The sequence below is a fragment of the Anoplolepis gracilipes genome, chromosome 4 (genome assembly GCF_047496725.1).
Source record: "Anoplolepis gracilipes chromosome 4, ASM4749672v1, whole genome shotgun sequence".
NCBI classification, from domain to species: domain Eukaryota; kingdom Metazoa; phylum Arthropoda; class Insecta; order Hymenoptera; family Formicidae; genus Anoplolepis; species Anoplolepis gracilipes.
In genome coordinates, this window is record NC_132973.1 from 15765222 (window position 1) to 15792495 (window position 27274).

Consider the following 27274-nt stretch of genomic DNA (forward strand, 5'->3'; position numbering starts at 1 on the left):
AGCGCATCGCTTCTCGGCTCTCTGAGCTAAGATCAAAGTGTAGTATCTGTTCTTATCAGCTTAATATCTGATACAATCCCCATAGGGGATTCAGAATATTAAACTGATTTTTGGAACCGGGCGGGTGACCGGAGCTTGCTCCGACTCTGCCGCGGGTCGACCTGACATTGCAGTACCGTCAGGAGCGGCCTAATAAGCCAATTAAAACATAATAATTAGTTAGTTAACATCTTTAATTACAGGCTTATTAGGCCCTGACCCGTGGCCGCGCGCCCGGTTTCACTAATTAGCGGTTTTCTGAATCCCCGGGTGATCGCGCGCTTTTTTCGCGTAAAGTCTTAGCTCGGGGGGCTTAGCCGGTTTTTTTTATTATTTGATAAGTTTTTTTTTTTAACCCGGGAGTGTGAGTGAGTCGCGAGTGTGTCCGGCCGAGAGGCGATCGCGTAATTTATTTATTAATTAGGAAAAAGCGGGATTGCCCTTTGCGAGCGGGTGTGCGTCATCCGCGGTTGACAGGCGTCCTGTAAAGGTAATTGCGCGGTGTTGTGACGGCTCAGTGGCACGTGGGTGCAGTGCGCGTCTACTAATTAAGTATATTAATTAAATAAAAGTCATTTAGTGCAATTAGCGGGCCTGTCATCCGGCCCGCCACGCGCTGCCTCCACGTGTCGCGGCGTTGAGATTGTTATTGTCACACGCCGCGCATGTGACATTGACAATATTGTGAATAAATATATGTATATTTTTATATTCTACCTATGACAGCTATTTATTGATCCTATTCCCTTATTTGATAATTAAATCTAATCTGTATATATATCTGCCTATTTATTAATCACTTATTTATTTATTTATTCTCAATTTTTATATATATATTGACTTGCAGCTATTTATTTTCTTTCTCGCTGTATGTACATATATATTCATAACTTATCTATTTATTTTCTCAATTATATATATTTAATTACATCTATTTATTTATTTCTATTTATTATTGAATTATATATATTCATTAATTTATAGTTACTTATTTATTTCAATCTAAATTGTACATACACATTAATTTACATACATCTAGTCATCGCTCTGGTCTTCGCTGCAATCTGATTGTATATACACATTTTTACATAGACATATTCAACATTATATTTATTTATTTATTTATTTATTAACTATCTATATACTTATTACTTCTAATTGTACATATATATTATCCTGCAGCTATCATCTCTCATTCTTTTCATACTGTATGTACATATATATCAATAACTATTTATTTTCTTAATTGTATATACTCAATTATATTTATTCATCTATTCCTAGTTATCTCTGAATTGTATATACACATTTATTCTTATTTATTTATCTATTTATTTCACTTTAAATTGTACATACATATCAATCTATACAAACTTAGCCATCGCTCTGGTCATCGCTGCAGGCTGATTGTATGTGCACACTATTCTATTGACATATTCAACATTATAATTATATTCCTATTCTTTATACTTATACATATCTATTAAGTCTATATATACAGTCATTCATACACTCTTACTCATTCTATTTACATATTTTTAACCTAAAACTGTCATAGAGATTTAAACGCTGCAAAATCATATTGATAGACTCAACGCTGTGTGTATATGTAACTATATCTAACCTATTTATGTCAATTCTGATGCGGATGGTATATACAATGGTTCAAATTTGTCATTAAAGGTACATATACTCTTAAATACCTAATTTCTATAATTTGCACATATTTCTGACGGCTTTCACACAATACACACCTATCGCTGAGTAGTACATATGCATTGAGCTATATACATTCTTTTACACTTATTTATTCACTCGCATATACTTGCATAGTCTACTCGCAACAGTGCCTTATTTGTATCTACACATCCACGCATATATAATTATTCACAACTTTACACTTACATCTATTTATTAAAACTATCTGCACACAACATACACACAGCCACTGACATATTTGCAAGAGTCTTTACAACGTTCACATACATATATTTGTTCCTATCTATTTACCCTAGCCTATAGAACACAATGTCACAGGACGCCCGCGTCGTCGTCATCGAGTATCCAGTGCCCGCCCGGGTGCATTGCCCCCGCTGCTGGATGACCGCTGACGGCGTCGCGAAGTCACGCGGCGAATTTAGCGACCCGCCGCATTTAATTAAACACCAAAAGAAATACCATGCGGGGGACACCGTGACGTACAAATGCTCCATGTGTGAATACATGGGGCAAGGGAGATATCCCCTTAAATCCGTAAAATTACATTTTGAAAAAAGTCACGGTGTCCCCGCTGCGGCGGGTCGCGACGCGGATGGCGCACACACTAGTAATACTGCCGGCGGGCCATCTTCTTCGGGTGCGCGTCCAAGGGCGATGGGCGCTGCCCCGCCGTCGACGTCTGCCACTGGAGCACCGTCGCGAAGCCGAGCGTCATCCTCGCGGCAACCCAGGCTCACGTTCTCCGCATCGGCGCCGACACCTGTACACACAACAACAGGAATAAGTACACGGGCAACACCACCAGCCACGACCACATCGGCGCCAACGAGGAGATCTCCCTCCTACGCGGCCGTCACTGCAGCGGGGCCGACGACAAATCCACCATCGTCGTCGGCCGCCGCAAACACCACGCGCACACCAACGTTGACGGGAAGGACGGCCGCCATTACGTGCACCGCGAGCGCCGCGCCACGCGCGGCCACCACCGGCACGATTAAGGCGCATCCGCAACCTCAAGGCGGATCCACAGCACAGCGCGGCGCAACCAATAGGAAGCGTCCGTCTCCCGCGTCCAGAGAGGCGCGAATTCCGACCCCCACGTCATCGGGGGGAGGGCCGGCGACCACCAGGAGGCCCTCCGTGACCCCGCCGACCACCACCAGCACGGCGGGGTCGTCCAGGAGTCGGAGATCGATGAGCGTGCCTCTCGAGAAGAGCGGCGCTACCAGACCGACACGCGTGCCCCCCAGGAGGTCACCAGGAGCCGCCGCCGATTTTTCACCATCCTTCAGCGGCGGGGGGGGCACACGGAGGAGGACGCCCGAGAAAACACCGCCAACCACCATCCAGGCAGGTCCCACCACCAGGAGTAGGACTCGGGCGTCCAGCGTGTCGGTCGAGAAGACCGCGCGGGAAACGAGGTCCCTAGCCAGGTCATCGGCCAGGGCGGCACCGCGGGCGCCTCCGGGTAGAACGACGTCTACCAGGAGGAACCCGGAGGCGCGGGCGGCGACGACCATCTCCGCCGGCACCGCGGTGCGGAATCTGAGCGCCGCGCTATCGACGTCGCGGAGCACAGGGAGGGCACAGGGGCCGGCGAGGACGTCGCCCCTGCAGCGCGGGACCCCGCCCTCCCAGAGAAGCCCCGCCGCATCGCCGACCATCTGCGTATGCGGAGCGGGGTCTCCTCAACCTCCACCAACATCGGAGATGCCCGCGACGTCGATGCCCGCCACGTTGTCGACCAACACGGTGACAACCACTACATGCGGGTCCCCCGTGATGTCCACGGGGTACACCGCGGGGAGAAGGAGCACGCCGCTCCGTCCCTCCCCCCTCCCGACCATCCTGGAGGTGTCGCCGTGTGAGGTCGACGTGCGGATGCGCCGGGACATGAGGACGCCGGACGAGGTGCACCGAGGAGCATCCCCAAGGACATCGGGGGAGGAGGGAGACCCAGAGGGATGGAGGACGTGCCTGGGAAGAAGAGCGAGGCGTCGGCGGAGCGACGACTCCGTGCAGGGTGTCAGCCCGGCGGCGGCGGGGCTGCGGCAGTCGCCCGTCTCGCCGATAACGCCGGCGAACATAAATGACTTTGAGAGAGTGATTCGACCGTGCTCGGTGGTGCTGGAGCGGACCAGTGTTCGGTCCGTTGCGAGCGTTCCAGCGGGGCTCGCCGCGATCGTCGCATCCCGGGGGATCAACGCGGGAGGAGCGCCGGGTCAACGGCGTATTGAAGACGGAGCAGCCGGACATCCGAGTGGGTCCGCGAGCGTCCGCGGTGTTATGGGCCGTCGGCGGGGAGCAACCGTAGCCGGCGGCGCGGGAGCGAATGAGACGACACCGCCGAGTCGAGCCCTAAACGGGGGCGGGGAGAACCGCCGAGGTCCGCGGCGCGCTCCCGGCCCGACGGGTCAGCGGCCCGCCGACCTACCGACCCCTGCTGCTGCCGCGAGGCAGTACAGGCGGGCACGACTGGTCGTGCGGGACGTGCTGATACGGCGGGCCGGAGACGTTGCCTCGCTCGCTGACCTCGAGGAATACGCGGCCTTGGTCGCTGACTTCCTCGGGGGAGGTGCGGCGGGTGTGGCCAACGGCGGTGCTCCCGGCGCCCGTGACCGTCCGGTTCGGTCGCGTGAGGCACGGGGGCGGCGGGGCGAGGGGGCCGCCCCAGCGAGAGACGACGCCAGAAATCGAAAGGGGCCGGCACCGGCCGGTCCCTCGCAGTCGGGAGAAGGACGCGGAGACTGGGTGCGCGAAGCGACCCGTCTGCAGGCGCTGTACCGGGTGAACCGACGTCGTGCGGTCCGAGAGGTGCTGCAGGGGCCCGCAGAATTCTGCCAAGTGCCGAAGGAGCGGGTCCAGGCGTACTTCGAGGACCTATATCGCGGAGGGGAACCTATGGGCAGTGTCGGCGACGAAGTCGTGGAGCGCGCTGACCCCTTGGCCGTTGAGGAGGCCGCGCGCCTGCTCGATCCGTTCGCGGAGCGAGTAGTTGACCGTCGGCTCCGGCGTATGAATAACTCTGCGCCGGGTCCCGACGGTATCAGCTATAAGGACCTCCGCGAATCGGATCCGGGCGCGCGACTCCTCACCGTGCTATTTAACATCTGTCAGCGGCTCGAGGCGGTTCCCGCGTCCTGGAAGACCTCCAACACAGTGTTGGTGTACAAGAAAGGCGATCGGGAAATGTTGGAGAACTGGCGTCCTCTCGCGCTGGGTGATACGGTCCCCAAACTTTACGCCGCGCTCGTCGCTGATCGTCTGACCGACTGGGCGGTCAGTAACAACAAGCTTAGCCGGGCGCAGAAGGGATTCCTAAGGGACGAGGGGTGCTACGAGCATAACTTCGTCCTGCAGGAGATCCTGACTGATGCCCGGCGGACTCGGCGGCAGGCGGTCGTCGCATGGCTGGATCTTTCCAACGCGTTTGGCTCGATCCCGCATGCGACGATCCGCCGCGCGCTCGTTCGCTCCGGCGTGCCGGGGGGCCTCGTCAGTATATGGAATTCCATGTATGACGGGTGCTCCACGCGGGTGCGAACTGCCGAGGGCTACACCGCGCCTGTCCCGATTCGCTCGGGCGTGCGACAGGGGTGTCCGCTTAGCCCGGTAGTATTTGACCTCGCTGTCGACTCGGTGCTGCGCGCAGTCACCGATGTCGATGCGGGGTTCGATCTACTGGGCTATCGCTTTAACACCTTCGCGTACGCGGACGACATAGCCCTTGTCGCTGAAACGCCCGAGGGAATGCGGCGGCTTCTCGCCGTCGCGGAGCTCGAAGCATCGTCGGTGGGGTTGCGGTTCAACCCTGCGAAATGCGCCACCCTGCACATCGGTGCAGGAGTGGTCGGCAGGGTCCTACCGACGACCTTCGAGATCCAGGGGCAGCCCGTTCGTCACCTGGCGGACGGCGAGCCTTATTTTCATCTCGGAGTCCCGACCGGTTTCTCGGTCGACCAGACTCCATATGTCACCATCGGAGGCCTCCTGGAGGATCTTCGGGCGGTTGACCGCGCTCTCCTCGCCCCGTGGCAGAGGATAGAGACGCTGGCTACCAACATCCTGCCACGCGTCGACTTTCTGCTGCGGGGAGCCGCAGTGGAGAAACGCCCCCTCAAAACCGTAGACTTGGAGATCCGGCGGGTTGCCAAGGCCTGGCTCAACCTCCCGCAGAGGGCCAGCGCGGAAGTGGTCTACCTCCCTCCCAAACGGGGGGGTTGTGGGCTACTTCCGATGTCTGACCTCGCGGACGTCCTGTCCGTCGCGCACGCCTTCCGTATGCTTACGGCTGGCGACGAGACGGTCAGGGGGCTCGCGTGGGCATCTCTGCGGGGAGTTGTGGCCAGGCGTATTGGGGGCCCGCCATCGGGCGAAGATTTAGCTGCCTTCCTCTCGGGTTCGCTCGAGGGGAGGCTTCGCGACGGAGGGGAGCGCTCCCTGTGGTCGAGGGCGCGGAACGCCGCCCGGAGGCAGTCCGAAAGGTTGTCTCTTCGGTGGCGATGGAGCGGGCCGACCGAGGAGTTGGTCGTGGAGTGCAGGGGTACGCCCATAGGGGACACGGTAAAAGTCCCACCTGGTGCTCGTGCCCAGGTGGTGACCCGTCTGCGCTCAGCGGTGGCGGCATTTTACGCGTCAACGCTTTTGGCCAAACCGGACCAGGGGAAGGTGTTCGAGGTGTCGTCGCGGGCTGGGGTGAGCAATCACTTCGTCCGCGGCGGCAGCTTCACCCGCTTCGCCGACTGGCGCTTTATCCACCGCGCGCGCCTGGATGTCCTCCCCCTAAACGGCGCTCGTCGCTGGGGGGAGGCGGACCGAAGATGTCGGCGATGCGGGTTGGCGGCCGAGACCCTTCCCCATGTTATCAACCACTGTGGGGTCCATTCTGCCGCCATTCAGCTGAGGCACGACGCCGTGCTGCACAGGCTCCGAAAGGCTTGCCGTGTGCCCGGTGAAAAACGGGTAAACCAGCGGGTCGAGGGGGTCGACGGGGAACTTGGGGAGCTACGACCTGATCTCGTGATCAGGCACGAGCCCTCCAAGTGTGTCGTCATTTGCGACGTCACGGTGCCCTTCGAAAACCGCTGGAGGTCGTTTGAGGAGGCCAGGGCGAGGAAAATTGCCAAGTACTCGCCCTTGGCGGAGGCGCTCCAGCGCGAAGGGTACCGTGTCGTCGTGACGGCCTTCGTCGTCGGCTCCCTCGGCTCGTGGGATCCGGCCAACGAGGCGGTGCTGCGGACGTTGCATATTGGCAGTGCGTACGCCTCTATGCTGCGCCGCCTCGTTGTCTCGGATACCATTCGCTGGTCGCGGGACGTTTACGTGGAACACGTGTCCGGCGTGCGCCAGTACGCCGCTCCTTCCCGTCCCTCCGGTGATGGGGTGCTCGCGACACCTCCCCGAGCGGTTCGCCGGCGTTGGCCCGCCGACAGAAACGACGGTGTCGCCTAGTTCTATTATTTATTTTACTTATTTATTTTATATATATTTATTCTTATTTCTATTTATTTTATTTATTTTAGTACGATGTGTATTCCGAGTGTGAATGTCGCGTAAATTATTGCGTATCTGTCCTGCCCCCAATTATCTTTTATCTTTTATTTTTATTTTTTTTATTTTTGCTTGCTATTGCATGCTGTGTGGGCCTATATGTTCCGAGAGTGAATGTCGCGTATAATAATATTGTATTTTAAGCGAGTGTGAATGAGTCGTAATTGACTAATTTCTTTTTTAATAATTTTTTTTAAACCGCGTGCGCGCTCCCGGGCCATTTTATCTTTTGACTTGCGACTGTGATAGGCCCGGGAGCGAAATGCTGTGATATATATTATACGAATTGCCCCGGCCTGCGAACCGGGGCAATATTAATATAATATTTATATATACTCGCGCTCTGGGGGAGGCGGGTCCTCCCCCATCGCATAATCATAGTGTTGCCCACTGGCGGGGGGGGTTATTGTCCCCCGCCCATATATTATTTAAGTCTGCGCGCGGCTAGAGCCGCTTTGATATTGTACCTATCTACCCCGGGGGGGTTCGCCCTCCCGGGGAACATTAATTGAAAATAAAGTGGTTTTTATCTGTTCTTATCAGCTTAATATCTGATACAATCCCCATAGGGGATTCAGAATATTAAACTGATTTTTGGAACCGGGCGGGTGACCGGAGCTTGCTCCGACTCTGCCGCGGGTCGACCTGACATTGCAGTACCGTCAGGAGCGGCCTAATAAGCCAATTAAAACATAATAATTAGTTAGTTAACATCTTTAATTACAGGCTTATTAGGCCCTGACCCGTGGCCGCGCGCCCGGTTTCACTAATTAGCGTGTTCTGAATCCCCGGGCGATCGCGTCTTTTTTCGCGTAAAGTCTTGGCTCGGGGGGCTTAGCCGGGTTTTTTTTAATTAATTGATAAGTTTTTATTTTTTAAGCCGGGAGTGTGAGTGCGTCGCGAGTGTGTCCGGCCGAGAGGCGATCGCGCAATTTATTTATTGAAAAACAGCGGGACTGCCCTTTTCGAGCGAGTGTGCGTCGTCTGCGTTTGACAGGCGTCCTGTTGAGGTAATTGCGCGGTGTTGTGACAGCTCAGTGGCACGTGGGTGCAGTGCGCGTTGATTAATTAATAATATAAATTAAATAAAGTCATTTAGTGCAATTAGCGGGCCTGTCATCCGGCCCGCCACGCGCTGCCTCCACGTGTCACGGCTTTGACATTGTTATTGTCGCACACCGCGCATATGACATTGATATTCTCGTTGAATAAATATATGTGTATTTTTATGTATGCTACCTGTGACAGTCTATTTATTAGTATCCTATTCCCTTAGATTTATAATTAGATTTAATCTGTATATATATATTTATTTATTAACTGTCTATTTATTCATTTTATTTATTACCATTTTCAATTGTATATATATCAACTTGCAGTTATATTCTTTTCTTATTATATGTACATATATTTTCATAATTATTTATTTTCTCAATTGTATATACATAATTATATTTATTTATTTATTCTTATTTATCTCTGAATTGTATATACTCATTTAATTATAATTATTTATTTATTTCACTTCAAATTGTACATATACATTAATACACAAATCTAGTCATCGCTCTTGTCTTCGCTGCAATTGGTCATATATACATAACTTTTCTTTACATTGACATATTTATTATTACCTATTTTTTTTTTTTTTTTTTTTTTTTTTTTTTTTATTAGCTATTTATTTATTTGACTATCACTATTCTTAATTGCATATATATATGGGCTTGCAGCTATTTATCCTTATTCTATTTATTACTGTGCGCACATATAAAGATTCATAACTGCCTATTTTCTTAACTGTATATACTTAACTATATTTATTCACTTATTTTTACATACTTCTGAATCGTATATACTCATCCATCTATATTTACTTATTCATTTCACTCCAAGTTATACATACACAGTAATCTACACAAAACCAGTCATCGCTCTGGTCCTCGCTGCAGCCTGATTGTATATGCATACTTTCATATTGGCATAGTCACTGTTATAATTATATTCTTATTTTTTTCTATCTACATTTATTTATTAATACTATATATACAGCCACTCGTATACTTTTATTTATTCATTCAACTTCCTTATTCTTAACCTAAACTGTCACAGATACTTAAATGCTACAAATTCACACTAGTAGACTCAACGCTGTGTATATATCCTATCATTTTTCTATCTATTTATACTAAATTTGATGCCAATGGTATATACAATAATTTACATTAGCCTATAAAGCTACATATACTATTAAATATATAATTTCCATAACTATACATATTTCTGACAGCCTTCATATAATTACATAATCATCGCTGAGGGGTACATGCACATTAACTCATACACATTCTTTTTACATATTTCCTATTAAATTATATACGCACACACAAGTACATTCATCCACTCGCAGCAGTACCTCAACTAGTTATCGACTTACATCTACTCACAGCGATACATCAGTTGTATATACACATTCTCGCATCTAATCACTTACAATCTATTCACTCACAACTATCTGCATACACTTAATCATACATTTACACATATTATTACACCTATACATTATATTTACAATATATACGCAGCTATCCACACATTCACACGAGTCTTGCAAAATACCACTCACATACATATATATTTGTTCGTTATTTATATTATAACATATTCACAATGTCACAGGACGCCCGCGTCGTCGTCATCGAGTATCCAGTGCCCGCCCGGGTGCATTGCCCGCGCTGCTGGATGACCGCTGACGGCGTCGCGAAGTCACGCGGCGAATTTAGCGACCCGCCGCACTTAATCAAGCACCAAAAGAAATATCATGCGGGGGACACCGTGACATACAAATGCTCCATGTGCGAGTACATGGGGCAAGGGAGATATCCCCTTAAATCTGTAAAAGTACACTTTGAAAAAAGTCACGGTGTCCCCGCTGCGGCGGGTGGCAACGCGGATGGCGCACACACTGGTAATACTGCCGGCGGGCCATCTTCTTCGGGTGCGCGTCCAAGGGCGGTGTGCGCTGCCCCGCCGTCGACGTCTGCCGCTGGAGCTCCGTCGCGAAACCGAGCGTCATCCTCGCGGCAACCCAGGCTCACGTTCTCCGCATCGGCGCCGACACCTGCACAAACAACAACAGGAATGAGTACACGGGCAACACCACCAGCCACGACCACATCGGCGCCAACGAGGAGATCTCCCTCCTACGCGGCCGTCACTGCAGCGGGGCCGACGACAAATCCACCATCGTCGTCGGCCGCCGCAAACACCACGCGCACAACATCCACAGCGTTGACGGGAAGGACGGCCGCCATTACGTGCACCGCGAGCGCCGCGCCACGCGCGGCCGCCGCCGGCACGATTAAGGCGCATCCGCAACCTCAAGGCGGATCCACAACACAGCGCGGCGCAGCCAATAGGAAGCGTCCGTCTCCCGCGTCCAGAGAGGCGCGAATTCCGACTCCCACGTCATCGGGGGGAGGGCCGGCGACCACCAGGAGGCCCTCCGTGACCCCGCCGACCACCACCAGCACGACGGGGTCGTCCAGGAGTCGGAGATCACAGAGCGTGCCTCTTGAGAAGAGCGGCGCTACCAGACCGACACGCGTGCCCCCCAGAAGGTCACCGGGAGCCGCCGCCGATTTTTCACCATCCTTCGGCGGCGGGGGGGGCACACGGAGGAGGACGCCCGAGAAAACACCGCCAACCATCATCCAGGCAGGACCCACGACGAGGAGCAGGACTCGGGCGTCCAGCGTGTCGGTCGAGAAGACCGCGCGGGAGACGAGGTCCCTGGCCAGGTCATCGGCCAGGGCGGCACCGCGGGCGCCTCCGGGTAGAACGACGTCTACCAGGAGGAACCCGGAGGCGCGGCCGGCGACGACCATCTCCGCCGGCACCGCGGTGCGGAATCTGAGCGCCGCGCTATCGACGTCGCGGAGCACAGGGAGGGCACAGGGGCCGGCGAGGACGTCGCCCCTGCAGCGCGGGACCCCGCCCTCCCAGAGAAGCCCCGCCGCATCGCCGACCATCTGCGTATGCGGAGCGGGGTCTCCTCAACCTCCACCAACATCGGAGATGCCCGCGACGTCGATGCCCGCCACGTTGTCGACCAACACGGTGACAACCACTACATGCGGGTCCCCCGTGATGTCCACGGGGTACACCGCGGGGAGAAGGAGCACGCCGCTCCGTCCCTCCCCCCTCCCGACCATCCTGGAGGTGTCGCCGTGTGAGGTCGACGTGCGGATGCGCCGGGACATGAGGACGCCGGACGAAGTGCACCGAGGAGCATCCCCAAGGACATCGGGGGAGGAGGGAGACCCAGAGAGATGGAGGACGAGCCTGGGAAGAAGAGCGGGGCGTCGGCGGAGCGACGACTCCGTACAAAGTGTCAGCCCGGCGGCGGCGGGGCCGCGGCAATCGCCCGTCTCGCCGATAACGCCGGCGAACATAAGTGACAGAGACACTTTGAACTTGATTCGACCGTGCTCGGTGGTGCTGGAGCGGACCAGTGTTCGGTCCGTTGAGAGGGTTCCAGCGGGGCTCGCCGCGATCGTCGCATCCCGGAGGATCAACGCGGGAGGAGCACCTGGTCAACGGCGTGCTGAGGAGGAAGCGGCCGGACATCCGAGTGGGTCCGCGAGCGTTCGCGGTGTCATGGGCCGTCGGCGGGGAGCAACCGTAGCCGGCGGCGCGGGAGCGAATGGGATGACACCGCCGAGTCGAGCCCTAAACGGGGGCGGGGAGCACCGCCGAGGTCCGCGGCGCGCTCTCGGCCCGGCGGGTCGGCGGCCCGCCGACCTACCGGCCCCTGCTGCTGCCGCGAGGCAGTACAGGCGGGCACGACTGGTCGTGCGGGACGTGCTGATGCGGCGGGCCGGAGGCGTTGCCTCGCTCGCTGACCTCGAGGAATACGCGGCCTCGGTCGCTGACTTCCTCGGGGGAGGTGCGGCGGGTGTGGCCAGCGGCGGTGCTCCCGGCGCCCGTGACCGTCCGGTTCGGTCGCGTGAGGCGCGGGGGCGGCGGGGCGGGGGGGCCGCCCCAGCGAGAGACGACGCCAGAAATCAAAGGGGGCCGGCACCGGCCGGTCCCTCGCAGTCGGGAGAAGGACGCGGAGACTGGGTGCGCGAAGCGACTCGTCTACAGGCGCTGTACCGGGTGAACCGACGTCGTGCGGTCCGAGAGGTGCTGCAGGGGCCCGCAGAATTCTGCCAAGTGCCGAAGGAGCGGGTTCAGGCGTACTTCGAGGACCTATATCGCGGAGGGGATCCTATGGGCAGTGTCGACGACGAAGTCGTGGAGCGCGCTGACCCCTTGGCCGTTGAGGAGGCCGCGCGCCTGCTCGATCCGTTCGCGGAGCGAATAGTTGACCGTCGGCTCCGGCGTATGAATAACTCTGCGCCGGGTCCCGACGGTATCAGCTATAAGGACCTCCGCGAATCGGATCCGGGCGCGCGACTCCTCACCGCTCTATTTAACATCTGTCAGCGGCTCGAGGCAGTTCCCGCGTCCTGGAAGACCTCCAACACAGTGTTGGTGTATAAAAAAGGCAACCGGGAAATGTTAGAGAACTGGCGTCCTCTCGCGCTGGGTGATACGGTCCCCAAACTTTACGCCGCGCTCGTCGCTGATCGTCTGACCGACTGGGCGGTCAGTAACAACAAGCTTAGCCGGGCGCAGAAGGGATTCCTAAGGGACGAGGGGTGCTACGAGCATAACTTCGTCCTGCAGGAAATCCTGACTGATGCCCGGCGGACTCGGCGGCAGGCGGTCGTCGCATGGCTGGATCTTTCCAACGCGTTTGGCTCGATCCCGCATGCGACGATCCGCCGCGCGCTCATTCGCTCCGGCGTGCCGGGGGGCCTCGTCAATATATGGAACTCCATGTATGACGGGTGCTCCACGCGGGTGCGAGCTGCCGAGGGCTACACCGCGCCTGTCCCGATTCGCTCGGGCGTGCGACAGGGGTGTCCGCTTAGCCCGGTAGTATTTGACCTCGCTATCGACTCGGTACTGCGCGCAGTCACCGATGTCGATGCGGGGTTCGATCTACTGGGCTATCGCTTTAACACCTTCGCGTACGCGGACGACATAGCCCTTGTCGCTGAAACGCCCGAGGGAATGCGGCGGCTTCTCGCCGTCGCGGAGCTCGAAGCATCGTCGGTGGGGTTGCGGTTCAACCCTGCGAAATGCGCCACCCTGCACATCGGTGCAGGAGTGGTCGGCAGGGTCCTACCGACGACCTTCGAGATCCAGGGGCAGCCCGTTCGTCACCTGGCGGACGGCGAGCCTTATTTTCATCTCGGAGTCCCGACCGGTTTCTCGGTCGACCAGACTCCATATGTCACCATCGGAGGCCTCCTGGAGGATCTTCGGGCGGTTGACCGCGCTCTCCTCGCCCCGTGGCAGAGGATAGAGACGCTGGCTACCAACATCCTGCCACGCGTCGACTTTCTGCTGCGGGGAGCCGCAGTGGAGAAACGCCCCCTCAAAACCGTAGACTTGGAGATCCGGCGGGTTGCCAAGGCCTGGCTCAACCTCCCGCAGAGGGCCAGCGCGGAAGTGGTCTACCTCCCTCCCAAACGGGGGGGTTGTGGGCTACTTCCGATGTCTGACCTCGCGGACGTCCTGTCCGTCGCGCACGCCTTCCGTATGCTTACGGCTGGCGACGAGACGGTCAGGGGGCTCGCGTGGGCATCTCTGCGGGGAGTTGTGGCCAGGCGTATTGGGGGCCCGCCATCGGGCGAAGATTTAGCTGCCTTCCTCTCGGGTTCGCTCGAGGGGAGGCTTCGCGACGGAGGGGAGCGCTCCCTGTGGTCGAGGGCGCGGAACGCCGCCCGGAGGCAGTCCGAAAGGTTGTCTCTTCGGTGGCGATGGAGCGGGCCGACCGAGGAGTTGGTCGTGGAGTGCAGGGGTACGCCCATAGGGGACACGGTAAAAGTCCCACCTGGTGCTCGTGCCCAGGTGGTGACCCGTCTGCGCTCAGCGGTGGCGGCATTTTACGCGTCAACGCTTTTGGCCAAACCGGACCAGGGGAAGGTGTTCGAGGTGTCGTCGCGGGCTGGGGTGAGCAATCACTTCGTCCGCGGCGGCAGCTTCACCCGCTTCGCCGACTGGCGCTTTATCCACCGCGCGCGCCTGGATGTCCTCCCCCTAAACGGCGCTCGTCGCTGGGGGGAGGCGGACCGAAGATGTCGGCGATGCGGGTTGGCGGCCGAGACCCTTCCCCATGTTATCAACCACTGTGGGGTCCATTCTGCCGCCATTCAGCTGAGGCACGACGCCGTGCTGCACAGGCTCCGAAAGGCTTGCCGTGTGCCCGGTGAAAAACGGGTAAACCAGCGGGTCGAGGGGGTCGACGGGGAACTTGGGGAGCTACGACCTGATCTCGTGATCAGGCACGAGCCCTCCAAGTGTGTCGTCATTTGCGACGTCACGGTGCCCTTCGAAAACCGCTGGAGGTCGTTTGAGGAGGCCAGGGCGAGGAAAATTGCCAAGTACTCGCCCTTGGCGGAGGCGCTCCAGCGCGAAGGGTACCGTGTCGTCGTGACGGCCTTCGTCGTCGGCTCCCTCGGCTCGTGGGATCCGGCCAACGAGGCGGTGCTGCGGACGTTGCATATTGGCAGTGCGTACGCCTCTATGCTGCGCCGCCTCGTTGTCTCGGATACCATTCGCTGGTCGCGGGACGTTTACGTGGAACACGTGTCCGGCGTGCGCCAGTACGCCGCTCCTTCCCGTCCCTCCGGTGATGGGGTGCTCGCGACACCTCCCCGAGCGGTTCGCCGGCGTTGGCCCGCCGACAGAAACGACGGTGTCGCCTAGTTCTATTATTTATTTTACTTATTTATTTTATATATATTTATTCTTATTTCTATTTATTTTATTTATTTTAGTACGATGTGTATTCCGAGTGTGAATGTCGCGTAAATTATTGCGTATCTGTCCTGCCCCCAATTATCTTTTATCTTTTATTTTTATTTTTTTTATTTTTGCTTGCTATTGCATGCTGTGTGGGCCTATATGTTCCGAGAGTGAATGTCGCGTATAATAATATTGTATTTTAAGCGAGTGTGAATGAGTCGTAATTGACTAATTTCTTTTTTAATAATTTTTTTTAAACCGCGTGCGCGCTCCCGGGCCATTTTATCTTTTGACTTGCGACTGTGATAGGCCCGGGAGCGAAATGCTGTGATATATATTATACGAATTGCCCCGGCCTGCGAACCGGGGCAATATTAATATAATATTTATATATACTCGCGCTCTGGGGGAGGCGGGTCCTCCCCCATCGCATAATCATAGTGTTGCCCACTGGCGGGGGGGGTTATTGTCCCCCGCCCATATATTATTTAAGTCTGCGCGCGGCTAGAGCCGCTTTGATATTGTACCTATCTACCCCGGGGGGGTTCGCCCTCCCGGGGAACATTAATTGAAAATAAAGTGGTTTTTATCTGTTCTTATCAGCTTAATATCTGATACAATCCCCATAGGGGATTCAGAATATTAAACTGATTTTTGGAACCGGGCGGGTGACCGGAGCTTGCTCCGACTCTGCCGCGGGTCGACCTGACATTGCAGTACCGTCAGGAGCGGCCTAATAAGCCAATTAAAACATAATAATTAGTTAGTTAACATCTTTAATTACAGGCTTATTAGGCCCTGACCCGTGGCCGCGCGCCCGGTTTCACTAATTAGCGTGTTCTGAATCCCCGGGCGATCGCGTCTTTTTTCGCGTAAAGTCTTGGCTCGGGGGGCTTAGCCGGGTTTTTTTTAATTAATTGATAAGTTTTTATTTTTTAAGCCGGGAGTGTGAGTGCGTCGCGAGTGTGTCCGGCCGAGAGGCGATCGCGCAATTTATTTATTGAAAAACAGCGGGACTGCCCTTTTCGAGCGAGTGTGCGTCGTCTGCGTTTGACAGGCGTCCTGTTGAGGTAATTGCGCGGTGTTGTGACAGCTCAGTGGCACGTGGGTGCAGTGCGCGTTGATTAATTAATAATATAAATTAAATAAAGTCATTTAGTGCAATTAGCGGGCCTGTCATCCGGCCCGCCACGCGCTGCCTCCACGTGTCACGGCTTTGACATTGTTATTGTCGCACACCGCGCATATGACATTGATATTCTCGTTGAATAAATATATGTGTATTTTTATGTATGCTACCTGTGACAGTCTATTTATTAGTATCCTATTCCCTTAGATTTATAATTAGATTTAATCTGTATATATATATTTATTTATTAACTGTCTATTTATTCATTTTATTTATTACCATTTTCAATTGTATATATATCAACTTGCAGTTATATTCTTTTCTTATTATATGTACATATATTTTCATAATTATTTATTTTCTCAATTGTATATACATAATTATATTTATTTATTTATTCTTATTTATCTCTGAATTGTATATACTCATTTAATTATAATTATTTATTTATTTCACTTCAAATTGTACATATACATTAATACACAAATCTAGTCATCGCTCTTGTCTTCGCTGCAATTGGTCATATATACATAACTTTTCTTTACATTGACATATTTATTATTACCTATTTTTTTTTTTTTTTTTTTTATTAGCTATTTATTTATTTGACTATCACTATTCTTAATTGCATATATATATGGGCTTGCAGCTATTTATCCTTATTCTATTTATTACTGTGCGCACATATAAAGATTCATAACTGCCTATTTTCTTAACTGTATATACTTAACTATATTTATTCACTTATTTTTACATACTTCTGAATCGTATATACTCATCCATCTATATTTACTTATTCATTTCACTCCAAGTTATACATACACAGTAATCTACACAAAACCAGTCATCGCTCTGGTCCTCGCTGCAGCCTGATTGTATATGCATACTTTCATATTGGCATAGTCACTGTTATAATTATATTCTTATTTTTTTCTATCTACATTTATTTATTAATACTATATATACAGCCACTCGTATACTTTTATTTATTCATTCAACTTCCTTATTCTTAACCTAAACTGTCACAGATACTTAAATGCTACAAATTCACACTAGTAGACTCAACGCTGTGTATATATCCTATCATTTTTCTATCTATTTATACTAAATTTGATGCCAATGGTATATACAATAATTTACATTAGCCTATAAAGCTACATATACTATTAAATATATAATTTCCATAACTATACATATTTCTGACAGCCTTCATATAATTACATAATCATCGCTGAGGGGTACATGCACATTAACTCATACACATTCTTTTTACATATTTCCTATTAAATTATATACGCACACACAAGTACATTCATCCACTCGCAGCAGTACCTCAACTAGTTATCGACTTACATCTACTCACAGCGATACATCAGTTGTATATACACATTCTCGCATCTAATCACTTACAATCTATTCACTCACAACTATCTGCATACACTTAATCATACATTTACACATATTATTACACCTATACATTATATTTACAATATATACGCAGCTATCCACACATTCACACGAGTCTTGCAAAATACCACTCACATACATATATATTTGTTCGTTATTTATATTATAACATATTCACAATGTCACAGGACGCCCGCGTCGTCGTCATCGAGTATCCAGTGCCCGCCCGGGTGCATTGCCCGCGCTGCTGGATGACCGCTGACGGCGTCGCGAAGTCACGCGGCGAATTTAGCGACCCGCCGCACTTAATCAAGCACCAAAAGAAATATCATGCGGGGGACACCGTGACATACAAATGCTCCATGTGCGAGTACATGGGGCAAGGGAGATATCCCCTTAAATCTGTAAAAGTACACTTTGAAAAAAGTCACGGTGTCCCCGCTGCGGCGGGTGGCAACGCGGATGGCGCACACACTGGTAATACTGCCGGCGGGCCATCTTCTTCGGGTGCGCGTCCAAGGGCGGTGTGCGCTGCCCCGCCGTCGACGTCTGCCGCTGGAGCTCCGTCGCGAAACCGAGCGTCATCCTCGCGGCAACCCAGGCTCACGTTCTCCGCATCGGCGCCGACACCTGCACAAACAACAACAGGAATGAGTACACGGGCAACACCACCAGCCACGACCACATCGGCGCCAACGAGGAGATCTCCCTCCTACGCGGCCGTCACTGCAGCGGGGCCGACGACAAATCCACCATCGTCGTCGGCCGCCGCAAACACCACGCGCACAACATCCACAGCGTTGACGGGAAGGACGGCCGCCATTACGTGCACCGCGAGCGCCGCGCCACGCGCGGCCGCCGCCGGCACGATTAAGGCGCATCCGCAACCTCAAGGCGGATCCACAACACAGCGCGGCGCAGCCAATAGGAAGCGTCCGTCTCCCGCGTCCAGAGAGGCGCGAATTCCGACTCCCACGTCATCGGGGGGAGGGCCGGCGACCACCAGGAGGCCCTCCGTGACCCCGCCGACCACCACCAGCACGACGGGGTCGTCCAGGAGTCGGAGATCACAGAGCGTGCCTCTTGAGAAGAGCGGCGCTACCAGACCGACACGCGTGCCCCCCAGAAGGTCACCGGGAGCCGCCGCCGATTTTTCACCATCCTTCGGCGGCGGGGGGGGCACACGGAGGAGGACGCCCGAGAAAACACCGCCAACCATCATCCAGGCAGGACCCACGACGAGGAGCAGGACTCGGGCGTCCAGCGTGTCGGTCGAGAAGACCGCGCGGGAGACGAGGTCCCTGGCCAGGTCATCGGCCAGGGCGGCACCGCGGGCGCCTCCGGGTAGAACGACGTCTACCAGGAGGAACCCGGAGGCGCGGCCGGCGACGACCATCTCCGCCGGCACCGCGGTGCGGAATCTGAGCGCCGCGCTATCGACGTCGCGGAGCACAGGGAGGGCACAGGGGCCGGCGAGGACGTCGCCCCTGCAGCGCGGGACCCCGCCCTCCCAGAGAAGCCCCGCCGCATCGCCGACCATCTGCGTATGCGGAGCGGGGTCTCCTCAACCTCCACCAACATCGGAGATGCCCGCGACGTCGATGCCCGCCACGTTGTCGACCAACACGGTGACAACCACTACATGCGGGTCCCCCGTGATGTCCACGGGGTACACCGCGGGGAGAAGGAGCACGCCGCTCCGTCCCTCCCCCCTCCCGACCATCCTGGAGGTGTCGCCGTGTGAGGTCGACGTGCGGATGCGCCGGGACATGAGGACGCCGGACGAAGTGCACCGAGGAGCATCCCCAAGGACATCGGGGGAGGAGGGAGACCCAGAGAGATGGAGGACGAGCCTGGGAAGAAGAGCGGGGCGTCGGCGGAGCGACGACTCCGTACAAAGTGTCAGCCCGGCGGCGGCGGGGCCGCGGCAATCGCCCGTCTCGCCGATAACGCCGGCGAACATAAGTGACAGAGACACTTTGAACTTGATTCGACCGTGCTCGGTGGTGCTGGAGCGGACCAGTGTTCGGTCCGTTGAGAGGGTTCCAGCGGGGCTCGCCGCGATCGTCGCATCCCGGAGGATCAACGCGGGAGGAGCACCTGGTCAACGGCGTGCTGAGGAGGAAGCGGCCGGACATCCGAGTGGGTCCGCGAGCGTTCGCGGTGTCATGGGCCGTCGGCGGGGAGCAACCGTAGCCGGCGGCGCGGGAGCGAATGGGATGACACCGCCGAGTCGAGCCCTAAACGGGGGCGGGGAGCACCGCCGAGGTCCGCGGCGCGCTCTCGGCCCGGCGGGTCGGCGGCCCGCCGACCTACCGGCCCCTGCTGCTGCCGCGAGGCAGTACAGGCGGGCACGACTGGTCGTGCGGGACGTGCTGATGCGGCGGGCCGGAGGCGTTGCCTCGCTCGCTGACCTCGAGGAATACGCGGCCTCGGTCGCTGACTTCCTCGGGGGAGGTGCGGCGGGTGTGGCCAGCGGCGGTGCTCCCGGCGCCCGTGACCGTCCGGTTCGGTCGCGTGAGGCGCGGGGGCGGCGGGGCGGGGGGGCCGCCCCAGCGAGAGACGACGCCAGAAATCAAAGGGGGCCGGCACCGGCCGGTCCCTCGCAGTCGGGAGAAGGACGCGGAGACTGGGTGCGCGAAGCGACTCGTCTACAGGCGCTGTACCGGGTGAACCGACGTCGTGCGGTCCGAGAGGTGCTGCAGGGGCCCGCAGAATTCTGCCAAGTGCCGAAGGAGCGGGTTCAGGCGTACTTCGAGGACCTATATCGCGGAGGGGATCCTATGGGCAGTGTCGACGACGAAGTCGTGGAGCGCGCTGACCCCTTGGCCGTTGAGGAGGCCGCGCGCCTGCTCGATCCGTTCGCGGAGCGAATAGTTGACCGTCGGCTCCGGCGTATGAATAACTCTGCGCCGGGTCCCGACGGTATCAGCTATAAGGACCTCCGCGAATCGGATCCGGGCGCGCGACTCCTCACCGCTCTATTTAACATCTGTCAGCGGCTCGAGGCAGTTCCCGCGTCCTGGAAGACCTCCAACACAGTGTTGGTGTATAAAAAAGGCAACCGGGAAATGTTAGAGAACTGGCGTCCTCTCGCGCTGGGTGATACGGTCCCCAAACTTTACGCCGCGCTCGTCGCTGATCGTCTGACCGACTGGGCGGTCAGTAACAACAAGCTTAGCCGGGCGCAGAAGGGATTCCTAAGGGACGAGGGGTGCTACGAGCATAACTTCGTCCTGCAGGAAATCCTGACTGATGCCCGGCGGACTCGGCGGCAGGCGGTCGTCGCATGGCTGGATCTTTCCAACGCGTTTGGCTCGATCCCGCATGCGACGATCCGCCGCGCGCTCATTCGCTCCGGCGTGCCGGGGGGCCTCGTCAATATATGGAACTCCATGTATGACGGGTGCTCCACGCGGGTGCGAGCTGCCGAGGGCTACACCGCGCCTGTCCCGATTCGCTCGGGCGTGCGACAGGGGTGTCCGCTTAGCCCGGTAGTATTTGACCTCGCTATCGACTCGGTACTGCGCGCAGTCACCGATGTCGATGCGGGGTTCGATCTACTGGGCTATCGCTTTAACACCTTCGCGTACGCGGACGACATAGCCCTTGTCGCTGAAACGCCCGAGGGAATGCGGCGGCTTCTCGCCGTCGCGGAGCTCGAAGCATCGTCGGTGGGGTTGCGGTTCAACCCTGCGAAATGCGCCACCCTGCACATCGGTGCAGGAGTGGTCGGCAGGGTCCTACCGACGACCTTCGAGATCCAGGGGCAGCCCGTTCGTCACCTGGCGGACGGCGAGCCTTATTTTCATCTCGGAGTCCCGACCGGTTTCTCGGTCGACCAGACTCCATATGTCACCATCGGAGGCCTCCTGGAGGATCTTCGGGCGGTTGACCGCGCTCTCCTCGCCCCGTGGCAGAGGATAGAGACGCTGGCTACCAACATCCTGCCACGCGTCGACTTTCTGCTGCGGGGAGCCGCAGTGGAGAAACGCCCCCTCAAAACCGTAGACTTGGAGATCCGGCGGGTTGCCAAGGCCTGGCTCAACCTCCCGCAGAGGGCCAGCGCGGAAGTGGTCTACCTCCCTCCCAAACGGGGGGGTTGTGGGCTACTTCCGATGTCTGACCTCGCGGACGTCCTGTCCGTCGCGCACGCCTTCCGTATGCTTACGGCTGGCGACGAGACGGTCAGGGGGCTCGCGTGGGCATCTCTGCGGGGAGTTGTGGCCAGGCGTATTGGGGGCCCGCCATCGGGCGAAGATTTAGCTGCCTTCCTCTCGGGTTCGCTCGAGGGGAGGCTTCGCGACGGAGGGGAGCGCTCCCTGTGGTCGAGGGCGCGGAACGCCGCCCGGAGGCAGTCCGAAAGGTTGTCTCTTCGGTGGCGATGGAGCGGGCCGACCGAGGAGTTGGTCGTGGAGTGCAGGGGTACGCCCATAGGGGACACGGTAAAAGTCCCACCTGGTGCTCGTGCCCAGGTGGTGACCCGTCTGCGCTCAGCGGTGGCGGCATTTTACGCGTCAACGCTTTTGGCCAAACCGGACCAGGGGAAGGTGTTCGAGGTGTCGTCGCGGGCTGGGGTGAGCAATCACTTCGTCCGCGGCGGCAGCTTCACCCGCTTCGCCGACTGGCGCTTTATCCACCGCGCGCGCCTGGATGTCCTCCCCCTAAACGGCGCTCGTCGCTGGGGGGAGGCGGACCGAAGATGTCGGCGATGCGGGTTGGCGGCCGAGACCCTTCCCCATGTTATCAACCACTGTGGGGTCCATTCTGCCGCCATTCAGCTGAGGCACGACGCCGTGCTGCACAGGCTCCGAAAGGCTTGCCGTGTGCCCGGTGAAAAACGGGTAAACCAGCGGGTCGAGGGGGTCGACGGGGAACTTGGGGAGCTACGACCTGATCTCGTGATCAGGCACGAGCCCTCCAAGTGTGTCGTCATTTGCGACGTCACGGTGCCCTTCGAAAACCGCTGGAGGTCGTTTGAGGAGGCCAGGGCGAGGAAAATTGCCAAGTACTCGCCCTTGGCGGAGGCGCTCCAGCGCGAAGGGTACCGTGTCGTCGTGACGGCCTTCGTCGTCGGCTCCCTCGGCTCGTGGGATCCGGCCAACGAGGCGGTGCTGCGGACGTTGCATATTGGCAGTGCGTACGCCTCTATGCTGCGCCGCCTCGTTGTCTCGGATACCATTCGCTGGTCGCGGGACGTTTACGTGGAACACGTGTCCGGCGTGCGCCAGTACGCCGCTCCTTCCCGTCCCTCCGGTGATGGGGTGCTCGCGACACCTCCCCGAGCGGTTCGCCGGCGTTGGCCCGCCGACAGAAACGACGGTGTCGCCTAGTTCTATTATTTATTTTACTTATTTATTTTATATATATTTATTCTTATTTCTATTTATTTTATTTATTTTAGTACGATGTGTATTCCGAGTGTGAATGTCGCGTAAATTATTGCGTATCTGTCCTGCCCCCAATTATCTTTTATCTTTTATTTTTATTTTTTTTATTTTTGCTTGCTATTGCATGCTGTGTGGGCCTATATGTTCCGAGAGTGAATGTCGCGTATAATAATATTGTATTTTAAGCGAGTGTGAATGAGTCGTAATTGACTAATTTCTTTTTTAATAATTTTTTTTAAACCGCGTGCGCGCTCCCGGGCCATTTTATCTTTTGACTTGCGACTGTGATAGGCCCGGGAGCGAAATGCTGTGATATATATTATACGAATTGCCCCGGCCTGCGAACCGGGGCAATATTAATATAATATTTATATATACTCGCGCTCTGGGGGAGGCGGGTCCTCCCCCATCGCATAATCATAGTGTTGCCCACTGGCGGGGGGGGTTATTGTCCCCCGCCCATATATTATTTAAGTCTGCGCGCGGCTAGAGCCGCTTTGATATTGTACCTATCTACCCCGGGGGGGTTCGCCCTCCCGGGGAACATTAATTGAAAATAAAGTGGTTTTTATCTGTTCTTATCAGCTTAATATCTGATACAATCCCCATAGGGGATTCAGAATATTAAACTGATTTTTGGAACCGGGCGGGTGACCGGAGCTTGCTCCGACTCTGCCGCGGGTCGACCTGACATTGCAGTACCGTCAGGAGCGGCCTAATAAGCCAATTAAAACATAATAATTAGTTAGTTAACATCTTTAATTACAGGCTTATTAGGCCCTGACCCGTGGCCGCGCGCCCGGTTTCACTAATTAGCGGTTTTCTGAATCCCCGGGTGATCGCGCGCTTTTTTCGCGTAAAGTCTTAGCTCGGGGGGCTTAGCCGGTTTTTTTTATTATTTGATAAGTTTTTTTTTTTAACCCGGGAGTGTGAGTGAGTCGCGAGTGTGTCCGGCCGAGAGGCGATCGCGTAATTTATTTATTAATTAGGAAAAAGCGGGATTGCCCTTTGCGAGCGGGTGTGCGTCATCCGCGGTTGACAGGCGTCCTGTAAAGGTAATTGCGCGGTGTTGTGACGGCTCAGTGGCACGTGGGTGCAGTGCGCGTCTACTAATTAAGTATATTAATTAAATAAAAGTCATTTAGTGCAATTAGCGGGCCTGTCATCCGGCCCGCCACGCGCTGCCTCCACGTGTCGCGGCGTTGAGATTGTTATTGTCACACGCCGCGCATGTGACATTGACAATATTGTGAATAAATATATGTATATTTTTATATTCTACCTATGACAGCTATTTATTGATCCTATTCCCTTATTTGATAATTAAATCTAATCTGTATATATATCTGCCTATTTATTAATCACTTATTTATTTATTTATTCTCAATTTTTATATATATATTGACTTGCAGCTATTTATTTTCTTTCTCGCTGTATGTACATATATATTCATAACTTATCTATTTATTTTCTCAATTATATATATTTAATTACATCTATTTATTTATTTCTATTTATTATTGAATTATATATATTCATTAATTTATAGTTACTTATTTATTTCAATCTAAATTGTACATACACATTAATTTACATACATCTAGTCATCGCTCTGGTCTTCGCTGCAATCTGATTGTATATACACATTTTTACATAGACATATTCAACATTATATTTATTTATTTATTTATTTATTAACTATCTATATACTTATTACTTCTAATTGTACATATATATTATCCTGCAGCTATCATCTCTCATTCTTTTCATACTGTATGTACATATATATCAATAACTATTTATTTTCTTAATTGTATATACTCAATTATATTTATTCATCTATTCCTAGTTATCTCTGAATTGTATATACACATTTATTCTTATTTATTTATCTATTTATTTCACTTTAAATTGTACATACATATCAATCTATACAAACTTAGCCATCGCTCTGGTCATCGCTGCAGGCTGATTGTATGTGCACACTATTCTATTGACATATTCAACATTATAATTATATTCCTATTCTTTATACTTATACATATCTATTAAGTCTATATATACAGTCATTCATACACTCTTACTCATTCTATTTACATATTTTTAACCTAAAACTGTCATAGAGATTTAAACGCTGCAAAATCATATTGATAGACTCAACGCTGTGTGTATATGTAACTATATCTAACCTATTTATGTCAATTCTGATGCGGATGGTATATACAATGGTTCAAATTTGTCATTAAAGGTACATATACTCTTAAATACCTAATTTCTATAATTTGCACATATTTCTGACGGCTTTCACACAATACACACCTATCGCTGAGTAGTACATATGCATTGAGCTATATACATTCTTTTACACTTATTTATTCACTCGCATATACTTGCATAGTCTACTCGCAACAGTGCCTTATTTGTATCTACACATCCACGCATATATAATTATTCACAACTTTACACTTACATCTATTTATTAAAACTATCTGCACACAACATACACACAGCCACTGACATATTTGCAAGAGTCTTTACAACGTTCACATACATATATTTGTTCCTATCTATTTACCCTAGCCTATAGAACACAATGTCACAGGACGCCCGCGTCGTCGTCATCGAGTATCCAGTGCCCGCCCGGGTGCATTGCCCCCGCTGCTGGATGACCGCTGACGGCGTCGCGAAGTCACGCGGCGAATTTAGCGACCCGCCGCATTTAATTAAACACCAAAAGAAATACCATGCGGGGGACACCGTGACGTACAAATGCTCCATGTGTGAATACATGGGGCAAGGGAGATATCCCCTTAAATCCGTAAAATTACATTTTGAAAAAAGTCACGGTGTCCCCGCTGCGGCGGGTCGCGACGCGGATGGCGCACACACTAGTAATACTGCCGGCGGGCCATCTTCTTCGGGTGCGCGTCCAAGGGCGATGGGCGCTGCCCCGCCGTCGACGTCTGCCACTGGAGCACCGTCGCGAAGCCGAGCGTCATCCTCGCGGCAACCCAGGCTCACGTTCTCCGCATCGGCGCCGACACCTGTACACACAACAACAGGAATAAGTACACGGGCAACACCACCAGCCACGACCACATCGGCGCCAACGAGGAGATCTCCCTCCTACGCGGCCGTCACTGCAGCGGGGCCGACGACAAATCCACCATCGTCGTCGGCCGCCGCAAACACCACGCGCACACCAACGTTGACGGGAAGGACGGCCGCCATTACGTGCACCGCGAGCGCCGCGCCACGCGCGGCCACCACCGGCACGATTAAGGCGCATCCGCAACCTCAAGGCGGATCCACAGCACAGCGCGGCGCAACCAATAGGAAGCGTCCGTCTCCCGCGTCCAGAGAGGCGCGAATTCCGACCCCCACGTCATCGGGGGGAGGGCCGGCGACCACCAGGAGGCCCTCCGTGACCCCGCCGACCACCACCAGCACGGCGGGGTCGTCCAGGAGTCGGAGATCGATGAGCGTGCCTCTCGAGAAGAGCGGCGCTACCAGACCGACACGCGTGCCCCCCAGGAGGTCACCAGGAGCCGCCGCCGATTTTTCACCATCCTTCAGCGGCGGGGGGGGCACACGGAGGAGGACGCCCGAGAAAACACCGCCAACCACCATCCAGGCAGGTCCCACCACCAGGAGTAGGACTCGGGCGTCCAGCGTGTCGGTCGAGAAGACCGCGCGGGAAACGAGGTCCCTAGCCAGGTCATCGGCCAGGGCGGCACCGCGGGCGCCTCCGGGTAGAACGACGTCTACCAGGAGGAACCCGGAGGCGCGGGCGGCGACGACCATCTCCGCCGGCACCGCGGTGCGGAATCTGAGCGCCGCGCTATCGACGTCGCGGAGCACAGGGAGGGCACAGGGGCCGGCGAGGACGTCGCCCCTGCAGCGCGGGACCCCGCCCTCCCAGAGAAGCCCCGCCGCATCGCCGACCATCTGCGTATGCGGAGCGGGGTCTCCTCAACCTCCACCAACATCGGAGATGCCCGCGACGTCGATGCCCGCCACGTTGTCGACCAACACGGTGACAACCACTACATGCGGGTCCCCCGTGATGTCCACGGGGTACACCGCGGGGAGAAGGAGCACGCCGCTCCGTCCCTCCCCCCTCCCGACCATCCTGGAGGTGTCGCCGTGTGAGGTCGACGTGCGGATGCGCCGGGACATG

The 27274-nt window shown here is 54.3% G+C and overlaps 1 non-coding gene and 3 pseudogenes across 1 annotated transcript; all 4 read left to right on the forward strand.

The window, feature by feature from the left end:
• Positions 1-5: 5 nt before the first annotated feature.
• On the forward strand, positions 6-198 carry LOC140665508 (U2 spliceosomal RNA). Its single transcript, XR_012046623.1, has one exon. It is a non-coding gene; the product is annotated as a U2 spliceosomal RNA (small nuclear RNA).
• Positions 199-7811: 7613 nt separating this feature from the next.
• On the forward strand, positions 7812-7990 carry LOC140665510 (U2 spliceosomal RNA; annotated as a pseudogene).
• A 7741-nt stretch (positions 7991-15731) lies between these two features.
• Positions 15732-15910, forward strand: LOC140665498 (U2 spliceosomal RNA; annotated as a pseudogene).
• Positions 15911-23639: 7729 nt separating this feature from the next.
• LOC140665499 (U2 spliceosomal RNA) lies at positions 23640-23818 on the forward strand (annotated as a pseudogene).
• Positions 23819-27274: the final 3456 nt, after the last annotated feature.